The 14134-nt window shown below is 34.3% G+C and overlaps 2 protein-coding genes across 4 annotated transcripts in view; both read right to left on the minus strand.

Annotated features, from left to right (window-relative positions):
- The window catches only part of LOC126974656 (putative fatty acyl-CoA reductase CG5065), a 467988-nt gene extending 457716 nt beyond the window's left edge, over positions 1-10272 (minus strand). For 2 of the 3 annotated variants that reach the window (XR_007731556.1, XM_050822197.1), the window contains exon 1: positions 10194-10272. The gene's annotated coding sequence lies outside the window, so the exon portion shown is untranslated. Of the gene's footprint in view, positions 1-10189 lie in introns of all 3 variants that reach the window. The other variant, XM_050822198.1, reaches the window with a different exon arrangement.
- Positions 1-14134, minus strand: part of LOC126974617 (putative fatty acyl-CoA reductase CG5065) — a 252713-nt gene that overhangs the window by 213281 nt on the left and 25298 nt on the right. The gene's annotated exons all lie outside the window — the stretch shown is intronic.

Genomic DNA, 14134 nt, shown 5'->3' on the forward strand with positions numbered 1-14134 from the left:
TACTAGCTGACCCAGCAAACGTTGTATTGCCGATATTAAAATCGCGATACAAAAGTAACTGTTGATGAGTGAAAATTTGAAGTTGTATGTATTTTTTAATGCTGACTCACAATCAAACAAATTAAAAAAAAAATGTCAAAAAAATTTAAAAAAAAAATTCGTGTGGACCACCCTTGTTGATAGATGTTGTCCGATTCTCAGACCTACCCAATATGCACTCAAAATGTTATGAGAATCGGTCAAGCCGTTTCGGAGGAGTTCAATGTTTAACACCATGACACGAGAATTTTATATATTAGATATTTTTTATTTATATGTATATATATTTGATAAGTGTAACTAACTGGTCTGCGGCAGTACTTGTTAAAGTAAAATAATTATAGTAATGAAGACATCCGCAGGTCATTTCTAGCTCTTAACATACCAGCTGTTTTAGAGACAAATGGTATTACCCGCCGCGATGGCAAGCGTCCTGATGGAATGACGCTGGTGGCTTGAGCACGGGGAAGGGCGCTGGTGTGGGACACGACTTGCGTCGACACTCTGGAGGAGGTCTACTCGCAAAATCGACAACGATACATTCGGAACGATACGATAATACTCCGAATATATCGCAACTACCCTACTCTAACAAATGTTCGAATTCCTTATCGTTTATCGTTACCATAGACTAATATTTTAATTTTTTTACGATGTTAGTGTGAATGAAATATGTTCAAACCTAAACATTATCTGTGCTACGTCCCTGTGTCAAAAGTCAAAACATAGCTTAGGCGCGTAAAAGTGACGTTTGATTATTTGTGAAATTCGAATATTCGTCTCTGACATTTTCAACTAAGAGTAGGGTTAGGACCGATAATATCGAAAAATGTTTCGTTTGCTCAATCATCGTTTCGACATTGAATACGATGTAACTAAGATTAGGATTCGACACGACTAATGCCACGATTTATCGAATATCGATTTTAGGAGTAGGCCCCCTGGCTCCTTCTCGTGTCCAAGTTACGTCAGTTGGTGCTGGGGCTGCTGCTTCGACTGCCGAAGACAGCAAGCGTCGCAAATATTATGTCGGTCTCAATGAGACATAAATTTTTGTGCCGTTTGGTCTCGAGACACTTGACAATGTACTAAGTTATATCTTCGCGCCTCAATAAAGCTACTAGAAATCCAAGCGCTGGCAGCTATTTCGCTCAACGGATCAGCCTAGCTATCCAACGCGGAAATACTGCCAGTATTCTTAGACGCTTCTCGTCATGATATTTTTAATTTTATGTAATCTTAGTATTGTAAAATCTATACTAATATTATAAAGCTGCAGTGTTTGTTTGTTTGTTTGTTTGAACGCGCTAATCTCTGGACCTACTGGTCCGATTTGAATGATTATTTCAGTGTTGGGTAGTCCATTTATCGAGGAAGGCTATAGGCTATGTTTTTTTTTCAAAATTAGGGATCCGTAATAAAATTGCTATTTTGTAACACAAGGTGTAAAATCGAAAACCTATTTTTGCGTGCGCTGCAAAAACTATTGACAATAGAACAAAATGATGTACAGGCTATAATATAGGCAATATTTTATTACTTATAAAACTATCGCGTGAATTATACTTTATATGGCAAAACAACGTTTGCCGGGTCAGCTATATAGTTATAAGATTTGATTTGTTTAGATAGATATTATCAAAGAATTATTTTATTTTACTTTAAAAGTAAATTATATACCGTAGTATCCAGTCTCATGCAGAAATAAGCAGGCCACGACCTATCGCTGACCTTAGCCTGCCAGCTAGTGACCCTGACCTGTGAGACAGGGGTTCCGGTTTCGAGTTGAGGTAGGTCCAAATGATTAATTGACCAACTTTAAAAGCGGGAGGTTGATAGTTATTGTCTGTATGTTTATTAGTTTACTATTTGACCCGACAGACGTTGTTCTGTATATAATAAATAAAATAATGTTTTTTATGAATGTGTCAATAATATATCATAACATCAAGAATTATTTCGTAAAATATGCTCCCTGTTGTTGTATTGAAATTGTTTTACAGCAGAAGTGTCAAACCGTGCGTCGATAAATTCTCTCATAGAAAATATGTCCATACAAAACAAATATCGGACGACGGGGGACACATCAAAGGAAAAACAAAATTGTTGGTGTTATTTAATTCCGAACATTTTCATATTTATTCACCTTTAAAACCTTCCCTGGACTTCCACAAATAATTCAAGACCAAAATTAGCCAAATCGGTCCAGCCGTTCTCGAGTTTTAGCGAGACTAACGAACAGCAATTCATTTATATATATATAGATAACATAATACATAATATTTTATATATAGATAACTCTGCCGTTTAAAAAAAATATTAATTTATGTAACACATATCAAAAATTAATATTAATTGATGTAACATATCTTAGTTTGATACTTGGATAGAATTTAGTTGAATGATGTCACTTTTAAGCTCCGTAAGTTTAAGGTATGACCGCTCTTTCCGTCGGATAAAAATAAGAACGCAGTAAATTAAACTTTATTTATATATCTAGCAGTTCTAAAAGCATTAAATATAAGGGTGTATAACGGTAATATGAATATGAATGGTATGATCACATGTTGTAAAATAAGGTATAAAGGCAATTATTTTCTCAAAATTGATTCCTTTAGAATTCCTTTAAATGTCACTTCTATCACTATCACCGTTTCGGAAACAAATGGCGCTTTGCGAGATAAGAAAATATACAATTATATAGAAAATGTTCAAAACAAATGTATTACGAAATTCAAAAGAATTGTTAAGAAGCGTGTGTGTTAAAGGTTACTATAACATAAATGACTTTGTTAATGCTACCACAAATTGGGAATGTAGCGACCGCCCACAGGCTATTAAATAATAAATTTATTGTAGATTTTACATTGTAACCATATTTTTATAATAAAATAATCCCACTGAGTTTGTTGCGCCCGTTCTTCTCAGGTCTGAGGCATACCTTTTGGACTGGATTGTAGTTTTTGACTTTCAATAATTGATATTATATCATATTTTGAATAAAAATATTTGAATTTGTGTTATCATTGTTGTTGCTATGTAATGCCTGCTATCAATTGGCCTCGGAATATTTATTTAAGCCTAAACGTTCGGTTAATATTATAACAAATCTATCTATATATATAAAAATGAATTGCTGTTCGTTAGTCTCGCTAAAACTCGAGAACGGCTGGACCAATTTGGCTAATTTTGGCCTTGAATTATTTGTGGAGGTCCAGAGAAGGTTTAAAAGGTGAATAAATATGAAATGCAGGAAATTAAAAAGAAAACAACAACTTTGTTTTTCCTTTGATGTGTCCCCTGTCGTGCAGAGATCAAATTGAAAGAATAGGTTAAAATGAATAACTAATTAGAATCTTTACATCTTTCTAACTTTCTCAGGAGGTAAAAAAACAAACTTAACTAATTTTATTATTGATTTTTTCTCATTACTTTATATGGTAATACAACGTTTGTTGGGTCAGCTAGTAACAATATAATTATTGTTTCCAAAAATACAGAAAATAAACTTTTTCTATTTGGTTTTCTTAATTTTTTTTATAATCAATTATTATTTTAATATTATTTAAATGCGACTCGCCCCTCGCCCTTTGAGCAAGTTTACTGGTATGTATTAACGCCTTAAATAGGCTTACACTAAAAGAAATAACAGGAAATTAATAAAATCCAATATAAATCTGTTCAGTATGTATGTATGTTTGTTTATTGGGTGTTGAGACCTTCGTCGGGTTTCCGGCCATTCATTTACATAATATTTTATTCTGTGAGTAAACATAATAAATTATTTTATTGCAGTACTAGCTGACCCGACAGACAGTTGTTCTGTATATAATATATAAAATAATGTTTTTATATGAATTTGTCAATAATATATCATAACATCAAAAATTACTTCGTAAAATATGCAGCGTGCTGTCGTAATGAAATTGTTTCACAGCAGAACTGTCAAACCGTGCGTCAATAAATTCTCTCATAGAAATTATGTATGGACACATCAAAGGAAAAACAAATTAGTTGTTGTTTTTTTTTAAATTTAGCAGCATTTTCCTATTTATTCACCTTTTAAACCTTCTCTGGACTTCCACAAATAACTCAAGACCAAAATTAGCCAAATCGGTCCAGCCGTTCTCGAGTTGTAGCGAGACTAACGAACAGCAATTCATTTTTATATATATAGACTAGTGGACCCAACAGACGTTGTCCTGTCGGAAATTTCGGACACACGTCTTAAATTTGAAAAATCGGTCCATCCGTTGGGAGGAGTCCACTTAAATACACATGAGCAGGATAATTATATTATATCGACGGAATTGAGAATCTAAACCAATCTCAAATTCACTGGAACACACAAAAAAATCATCAAAATCGGTCCAGCCGTTTAGGAGGTAGTTTAATTGTGAATCAAAACCATTATCAAATCCACCTGAAGACACACACCAATCTCAAATTCACTGCAACACACAAAAATCATCAAAATCGGTCCAGCCGTTTAGGAGGTAGTTCAATTGTGAATCTAAACCAACCTCGAAACCCCTTGAACTCACACAAAAAATTTCATCAAAATCGGTCCAGCCGTCTAGGAGGAGTTCAGTGACATACACACGCACACAAGAATTATATATATAAAGATAATCATGTTCATTTTATTAAATAAATGATATTTTTTCTTCACAGTGACACAATAGCCCACGCATTGCTGTTTTGGCGGCAAGCCGGACGCGCGGCACTTGAGATGCTATAGCCACTTGTGTTTACAATAGTCGAGGTATCATTATGCGGTTTATGTTACGGGTTGCTAGATTAACAAACTTGGTGCTTGTCAACAAACGGGTTTAATGATAGATTCGTGTTGTGATATCGTCTCTTTCAGAGTTGTACGAGAAATTATGACTATTTTGCCTAACGCGTCGTAATATAAATATTGCAATTAAATTCTTTGTATTTTTTTTACTACCTATAGTGGACACGTGATAATATGATCTTATGATTAGTTTAAAAAAAATAAAAGTATAAAAATCCTTAACACTAATCACAATCATTCCTGTGGTAAGTTTTTTATTATATAGGCACGGACTAGTAAAAAAAGAAGGACTCCGCGGCGTGTTATTAGCAAGTGAAGCACCTTTATGCTAGTGTGTGTGCGGTTACGGGGTATACCAGTTACACAATTTTTTCTCCCTTAAATAATCATATATCCACAAATACTTTTATATTATTGTTTTTATACTTTTTCACAACGCACGACGGCATTTTTAAAATATTTTATTGCGACGCAAACTGATCTGTCACAGACGATGGCTAATCTCATAATGGCGGCCGCTCGGCTTTTATTAGTGTAAGTGTATGCGTGGGGCTATATATTTTCACTGCCTCACTGTTATGTAAGGTGACACGGAATCCTTATTTTTTTACTCGTCCGTGTATATGTATAAGTAGATGATTGAATAATTTTATACACACTGCGTAGCTACTATTTAGGTATAATGTTGTTCTGGGACAGTGGCCATAAACCAGTCTATCCGGTAGTCTGGTGGAACGAGGATTCAATTCATTAACCCTTTTAATTTAATGATTATTTTGTTTTTATAACATACTTCAAATATATACGCATTGGGCAATGCCAAAATATATAACTTTAAAAAAAAATCTTTACATGAAAAGATCGGACCAACTCCATATATAGAACGATTACATTTTTTTTTAGCAACAAATGCTTGATGTACTCCTGTATCTATATATTATATCCATTTCCCCAGATGTGAAGACGGTATTTGAGGACTGTGGAGGTTAATTCGGTCAGTCGAAATGGGATGAGCGTGAGCAAAGAGACCTCGACCGTACTTCACCGGTCCGACCGATTATTTAAAAATGAGACATATAAAAAAAGCAAAACATATTAAAGGTCTTTGCGATCCATTTTTTTTTTTAATTTCCTAATAACGCTGAAGCAATTTATTTCCTACTAGCTGACCCGGCAAACGTTGTATTGCCATATAAATTATTTTTAGTTTTCTACCATCTTTTCTCAGACTTACTTTTTAAGGCCGAAAACCACGACACAGGGCGTATCAATAACCATCATCTGAACGTCCTGCTCTTCTCATCTCTCATTGTCATTAAAAAAATTCAGATGGTGTTCTTGTCATGATGTGCAATGGTGAAATAAATTAAGCCGTTCAGAAAGTACTTATTATTAACAATGACCCTCACACGAGCCCTCTCCTCTGAAGCCACTCGTAATGTCAACATACTTGCTGCTAATGTCAAATGTCGTAAATGTCACACCTCACTTGGCAGTGGGTCGTGAATTTGAGTCGCGGCGGGGTCAGACCTAAAAAACCTAACCTGGTTGCACAAGTGTAGCCATGAGTGATATTTTCATTGTTTTTATTCATAGTTAGAAAGAAAAAAATTGCTTATGGATTAAACTAATTACCACACTCTTGAATCTATATTTTAAAGTAAAATAAACCAGTGGGAGGCTTCTTTGCACAGGATGCCGGCTAGATTATGGGTAATACAACGTCCCCTATTTCTGCCGTGAAGCAGTATGTGTAAGCATTATTGTATGTCGGTCTGGAGGGCGCCGTAGCTAGTGAAATTACTGGGCAAATGAGAGTTAACATCTTATGTCTCAAGTTGACGAGCGCAGATGTAGTGCCCCCCAGAATATTTGGGTTTTTCAAGAATCCTGAGTAGCACTGCATTGTATTGGGCAGGGCGTTACAACTTCGATCAGCTGAATGTCGTGTTCGTCTTGTCCCTTATTGTTATTAAAAAAAACAATTGGTGAATGTCAAAGATTTCACCGCCTTTTCGGAATAGTTGAGCTATAATTGGAAGAAGTGGCAAGAAATTAATTACCACTCTTTTAAATCGATATTTTAAGGTTAAATAAAGTTGCTTAACAATGTATCTATATCGATATAGTATATTTCAAATGTTTAAGAAAGGTTTTTATAACACCTTTAAATATTTATAGTGTGTGTTCTTTTTATCCGACTTCAAACAAAGAGGAGGTTATGAATTCGTAGGTTTTTTTTTCTATGTTTGTTACCTTAGAACTTTCGACTGGGTAAACCGATTTTGATAATTCTTTTTTTATTTGAAAGCTTCCCGTTTCCCGCTTTGCTTCCCGTGTGGTCCAGATCTGACAATGGCATCCATGAGAAAACCATAAAAGTCTTAAATCTGCTAAACGCCAACCGATTTTGATGATCTTTTTTTATTGTAAAGTAAGTCTGTTTAAGTTCTGATGATTTATGAAGTCGTTTGTTTTTATTTTAAAACTTTTTTTTATGATTTCTTAAGATTTCATTACTTATTTAATTTGAAAGTTTCTTATGACTTCTTCACATTATGGCTCACCTTTACCGAAAAATTGGTATCTGGTAAAATATATTTATTTGACATTCATAAGTGTATTTTTTTGTAACACGAGTAGATGAAGTTTTATTTCATTTTAGGTATGTCACCTTATCAGGTACCTACGTGAGTACCTCGTTAGGTCACGTCACCATCACAATAATAAAGTCTATTGTATTTAAATACTCGTAGTTATATGACGTGCGTGTTTTTTTGTCTCATCGTATTGTCTGTGGCACTATAATAAGAGTCTCGACCAGTGCCGAATTAAGAAAACGCGGGGCCCGTAGCAAATTCTTTCAGAGAGCCCTTGGTCTATATTGGAAATAGTCTGTTACCGAGTGTCTGACGTGGATTGTCTTAGTTGTAAAAGTTTCACGTTTTTGTGACTTCAAATTAATTGAATATACCACATCTTAATAAGTTTCATTCAAAAATTACGCTCAAGCAGAGATGAGTTAGAGAGAGATGGTTTAAGGCGAAGAGCAAGCAGAAAACACGCAAACATGGTGTTTTTAGACACGTTTTGTGGTGAAAGTATAGCATTTCGACCTATGAACACTACTTAATCCTGTTACACATATCCTTAAGTCTTATTTGTAGGTTGCTAATGCTTGCTGTTGGTTATAGTTAACACTGCCGAGCCTTTTTCAACTACTACTTTTCTTTAAAGTTAAAGTTAAGTTAGTTTTTGTGTAGGTTCATTTATTCAGATTAGTAGTGCATAACGAGGATTGTAAGCATATAAACTGTTTTCCACGCAAGAATTTTGAAAATATTGGGTTTGTTACATAGATGGCGGGCCGGCAGCCGTGAAGTCATATCGCTCAAGGTCGCTGGCATTTAGTGTCGCCTTAAATATGCGGGGCCCCTTTCGCGCGGGGCCCGTAGCTATTGCGACTTAAACTACGTGGTTAATCCGGCACTGGTCTCGACCCATCACAAAATGACCTAAGAAAACTAAATGAAATAGAACTCTCCAAATTAGACGGATATAATTAACGTTCAAATCAATCGTTCCCGAATATAGTCTATGGTTCCGAACTTCGTCGAAGTGCCCGAAAACAAAATAGAGTAGGGTCACTACTGAAACTTTTTAAGTGAAAACTACCTTAGCGGTGATGAGCACTTTTCTTGGGATGGGTATAAAATGATAAACTCGCGTCAGGACACGTGGCCTGATCGAAAATTCGTAGGACAGTAGTTGAAATTATGTAGGAAAGTTGGTTTTTCTGAGAGATAAACTTTTTAATGTAAAATAAGTGTAATAGCTCTGAACTGTACAATTTTTATGTAATATAAATTGTTTTGTGTACGATAGCGTATTAAATGAATATTATATTTAACTACATAAATGCTAGTACTTTTATACTGATGAATGAAGCAATTCGTGCAAAATTATTCCCTAACCATTCCAAAATATACAAAATTCAAGTTCTCACTTCTGCCGGCACTCCTGGAGCGTAACCCGTTTTTTTTAGTATAAAAATTGAAAAATAATTTATGTATTTTTTTATTTTTGATAATTTCAGTGCCAATATATTTTGAATCATGGTCCATTTGCAACTTTTATGATGAAGTTATATGACACCCTGTATAAGACAGATGGTGACGTGTTCTGATGTTTGTGGGATGTAACATTGTAATAATTAATCTGTATTAAAGAAATTTAAACAAGAAAGAAGACATGTTTGTTAAAAGTGATAATTTCTTGCAGGATGACTGTCATCTATGTAAACATATATTATCACATTGATAAGTAACGTACACTTGCAACGTCTCGGATATTGAAGTATTTAAACAAAATGCTATACATTTTATTTTTAAGAAATCACTTTTTGAATGTTGTTATTACAAACATTTTAGTTATACTAAATCACTACTCACTTACTGGTGGTCTAAAAGTCACCTGTGAGGTGATATTTTATGCAGCTATGTAACTTCACATATATTATTTAAATTTCTATAATTCGTAGTTAGTACCGACCTGTTTCATGTTGAGAATTGTCTGGGACTACTATTTAGAGACACAATTTATTGTAACATTCCTTAAAAAGTTTAAAATAAAGTATGGTCAGCACATAAAGTTTGAATAAATAAAAATCGGTTTTTATAACCGGTGTTATGTCATAACCACAATGTTAACACCAGGAACAAACATAAATTTATAATGCCTACTACTCTGCTAAGTCGAGTTAGTGAGTCTTTTGTGGGGCGTTGTATATGATTTTACAACAAGGTCCCAGAAAATGTTCAAAAGAAATGTATGTATTACGATATTCATTATACCATAAATGACTTTCTTAATGATATTACAGATTGTGAATGGAGCGACCACCCACAGGCTATTAAACAATTTTAAGCATATTTTTCTAAAAAAAATAGAAGCCCGCTGAGTTTGTTGCGCCCGTTCTTCTCAGATCTGAGGCATACCTTTTGGAATGGGTGGTTGTTTTTGACTTTCAATAAGTGATATTATAACCTATTTTGAATAAAAATCTTTGAATTTGAATGATAAAAATGGTTTTTTTTTTTAAAGACACTAGGTATCTTGGTGTGTTTAAATCATCTTTTTGTCTTTCTTTCAATCGGATTGGTACCTGGACCTACTATACTATGTGTATATTACAAGACGTTTATATCAGATATAATTCGTTGCAAATGTATTAACAAATGCTAATGAATGCAGTATCTATTATCTTCATCAGATCCAAGCGGTACGCGACTTTCGTTCGTGCGGCGGAGTTCTCTTGTCGTATAGTCGATAGGTAATGTTTGTACGTACTTACGGGCACGTCAGGTGATGTATGTTGTTGGTGGGTGATGTTAAGATCCACAGCACGTTAGCAGCTTAGCACAGTGCACAGGTAACTGAGGCTTGGAAATGTTCGTATCACCCGGCGTACAGCGGCCCTTGCGAAAATAATGTTTTGCAACGAAATGAAATACTGTAAGGTCTGCTTCACACCGGAAACGTGCGTTGTTGTATCGATACTCGCTTAGGTGATATTTATTGAAATGAAATGAAATTCATTTAATTGTATGAATCGAGTTATTAACAATTGGTGGATCTACAATTTGCCATTATATTGGCATACTAATATTTGATTGTCAATATTGGAATTTTTATATTTATACGTCAATAATACATATTATATAGCTAGAATACAAAAATTTATAAAATAAAATAAACATTCGTTTGTAGGTAGGTACCTCTCAAATAATAATATTTAAATTCTATTATTTTTAGCTATTTACAAGGTACTTCACTGAACTACACATTCCTATTTGTCGATACCTCTCTTATTATTTTTGGGATGTGATTATAGATTTTTATGCATTATGGCGGAAAATAACAAATATATCGTTACATTTATTAAATAAGGGGGTAAATATTTAGAACTGATACTGGGATGCACCAGAACAAAGATAAGAACGATTCTCGTATTGAAGTAGTGTTCCACGGATTTGTGACGGGATGATAAAATCTGGATATATGCTTAGAATCACATAAGCCCCATAGATAGGAAGATATTTTAATAAGTAATCAATAACCAGAAATGGTTTAGAAAAACAGATGACTTATTGTTCTTCATATTATGCTGTTATATTATATATGTATCACAGGTACTTATTATATGCAAGAATTTTATCTGAACAATAAAAAACACACACACACAAACAAGCTCTATATTTAAAAAGAAGACACTAAGTGTTTGCCACTGTCAAACCATTACTCAAATAATTCTAATAATTGTAATCAGTTTAAACCATTACTCATTTGATACATCAATTTTAATTAGTTTCTTATTGAATTAAAATAATAAACAGCATTATATTATAATATATTTATTGTATTTTCTTTGATTAACGCAAGTGTTACACATTTAAATAAATCAATTTTAAAGAATTAAAACGGGTGTTTAATTATAGTACCCCTGAAAATGAGATCTGGAAAGTTCTAGAAACGCCGGGTGAACTATATACTATAAAAATGTAACTTTTACGCAAAAATCCAATGTATAAAAACACAGTTACTTACACGCGTTTTAATCCTTTAAAAGTGTTTTATTTAAGCATTCTATTATTTTTCTTCGAATAAACTTTAACTGTCACATATCTCATTCTCTTACAATTTGTTTGAAACTATTCAACATTACTGCTTGTGTCTTTTTGTAATAACCCAACACTTTTGTGGTTAGAGTGTAGCGTTTAGGGCCGCGTGGTTTTCCCCACACCTAATTATAGATTAAGTAATTTTAGGCCCTTTTATGTAATGAATACCAGGGCCAATTTGGGTCAAAACGGCTTGCATTCCAGGATGTGTCGCGGACACAAATACTATCACGCTACTAGTATACATAGTTTTTCTGACTCTATAACTAAATATAAAAGTAATTTGTATTTAAAAATTTCGTTATAATTATTAGACTTCTATATTTTTAATATTTCTATTTATTTCTTGAAAAAACCAAACATTCTGACCGACACTACAATTGCGCTCGTCACCTTGAGAAATAGATGTTAAGTCTCATTTGCCCAGTAATTTCACTAGCTACGGCGAAACACAGTAATGCTTTCACATTACAACTTCACGGTAGAAATAGGCGCCGTTTTGGTACCCATTATCTAGCCGGCTTCCTGTGCAAATAAGCATCCCACTGGTTTATATTGTTTTAACGCAAGCTGTGTTTGCCTGTAATTGGGTCTGCATCTCTACTTATGATACGAATGCGAATTCTGGTCGTAACTAAGATGTAAATCTGTTGGCAAAAAAAAAAATAAACGCAAGCTCCGGCGGTGTGAGATGCCATTACACCAAATAAGTCGCGGGTAAGTTAGTAAGATGTTAAGAGATAAGTGACGTGTCGCAACTAGGACTGGCCGGGTATCATTCCGAGAACTGCTCTCGTTTAGGGCTGGTTCGTCACATAGGACACTCACATATCTCTGACGTAATGTAGCTTATGCCTTCGTACCTTACGTAGATCCGTGTTCCAGAAGTTACTATGTGATGTGTTTAAGTAAACGATCTTACTATACGATACTTCTATCTGACATCGTGTTCATGTTTAGTGCTCATGACCCACTGTTAAATAGCAAGTAAACGCAAAATATAAAATTTAACGTACAACCTGTCAAAAATGTGAATGCGAGTGTTTTGTTAAACGGCGAAGTGATAAAATCGGTGGAATCTGCTATATTTCTTGGAATTACTCTGGATTCCAAATTACAATGGGGCCCCCATATTGAAGGATTGATTAATAGACTTTGTTCTGCAGCATACGCGGTTAAAATTATTAGACAATTAACCGACGTAGATACGGCGCTACTTGTATGCTGCCGATATCAATACCATCTTTGTGCTGCAGAAGAGGGCTATTCGCGTTATTTATAACCTAGTTCCTAAAGAATCATTGAGAGCAAAATTTAAAGAAATAAACATCTTGACTGTTGCCTCTCAATATATTCTTGATAATGTTATGTATGTATATAAGCACATAAGTGAATTTGCTAGAAACTGTCATAACCATAATACGAACACCACACCACGAATAGACAAACTTATAATGCCTACTACTCGTCTAAGATGAGTTAGTAAGTCTTTTGTGGGGCGATGTTTATGCTTTTAGAACAAGGTCCCAGAATAAGTTGACGTTAAGTTCAGATAAAGGTTACTATAACATAAATGACTTTCTTAATGATACCACAGATTGGGAATGGAGTGATCGCCCTCAGGCTATTAAATAATAAGTTTAATAATTGTACGATGTTAATTTATGACCATATTTTTATGAAAAAAAAAAAAAGAATCCTGCTTTTGCTGCTCCCGTTCTTCTCAGGTCTGAGGCATACTTTTTTGAATGCGTGTTAGTTTTTGACTTTCAGTGATTACAAATCCTATTTTTGTTAAAAATATTTGAATTTGAATTTGTTTTTAAATTGTTTCACTACAGGTCAACACTTTAAAATTTTCATTCAATTTTTTCATCCAAGAATTGATTCATGGGTAATATTATGATCATATTTGATTTAATTACTTAATTTAGTTAGTTCAGTTGGTGCTGGGGCTGCTGTTTCGACTGCCGAAGACAGCTAACGTTGCAAATAATATGTCGGTCTCAGTGAGTCTTATCTTTGTGTCGATTGCTGTTGAGTCACTGGTATAGGGTGAGATGTGGTGAATTCTTGCTACACTTTTTTTTTTTTTTTTTTTATGATAATAAGGGACGAGACGAGCAGGACGTTCAGCTGATGGTATTTAATACGCCATGCCTATTACAATGCAGTGCCGCTCAGGATTCTTAAAAAACTCAAAAATTCTGAGCAGCACTACAATTGCGATGTAGATACAATGTAGATGTTAAGCCTCAGTTGCCCAGTAATTTCACTAACTACGGCGCCCTTCATACCGAAACACAGTGATGTTTACACATTACTGCTTCACGGCAGAAATAGGCGTCGTTGTGGTACCCATAATCTAGCAGGCTTCCTGTGCAAACAGCCTCCCACACACTTTATGATTTAGTTTAATAATATATCATAATATTATAAATAATAGATATTTAATTTGAAACCTATCGTTAGTACTTTCAAACGAATACACATCTTCAATGTAAATAACACAGTACCGCAGTGTATAAGTACTAAGTACTTAGAAGTAAGCCGCGAGTAGATCTGTGAAGGTCGGCGCAAGTGGAGGCTGAGAGGAAATGATCGCCAATATAGT

This window comes from Leptidea sinapis, chromosome 33 (assembly GCF_905404315.1).
Source record: "Leptidea sinapis chromosome 33, ilLepSina1.1, whole genome shotgun sequence".
Taxonomy (NCBI): Eukaryota; Metazoa; Arthropoda; class Insecta; order Lepidoptera; family Pieridae; genus Leptidea; species Leptidea sinapis.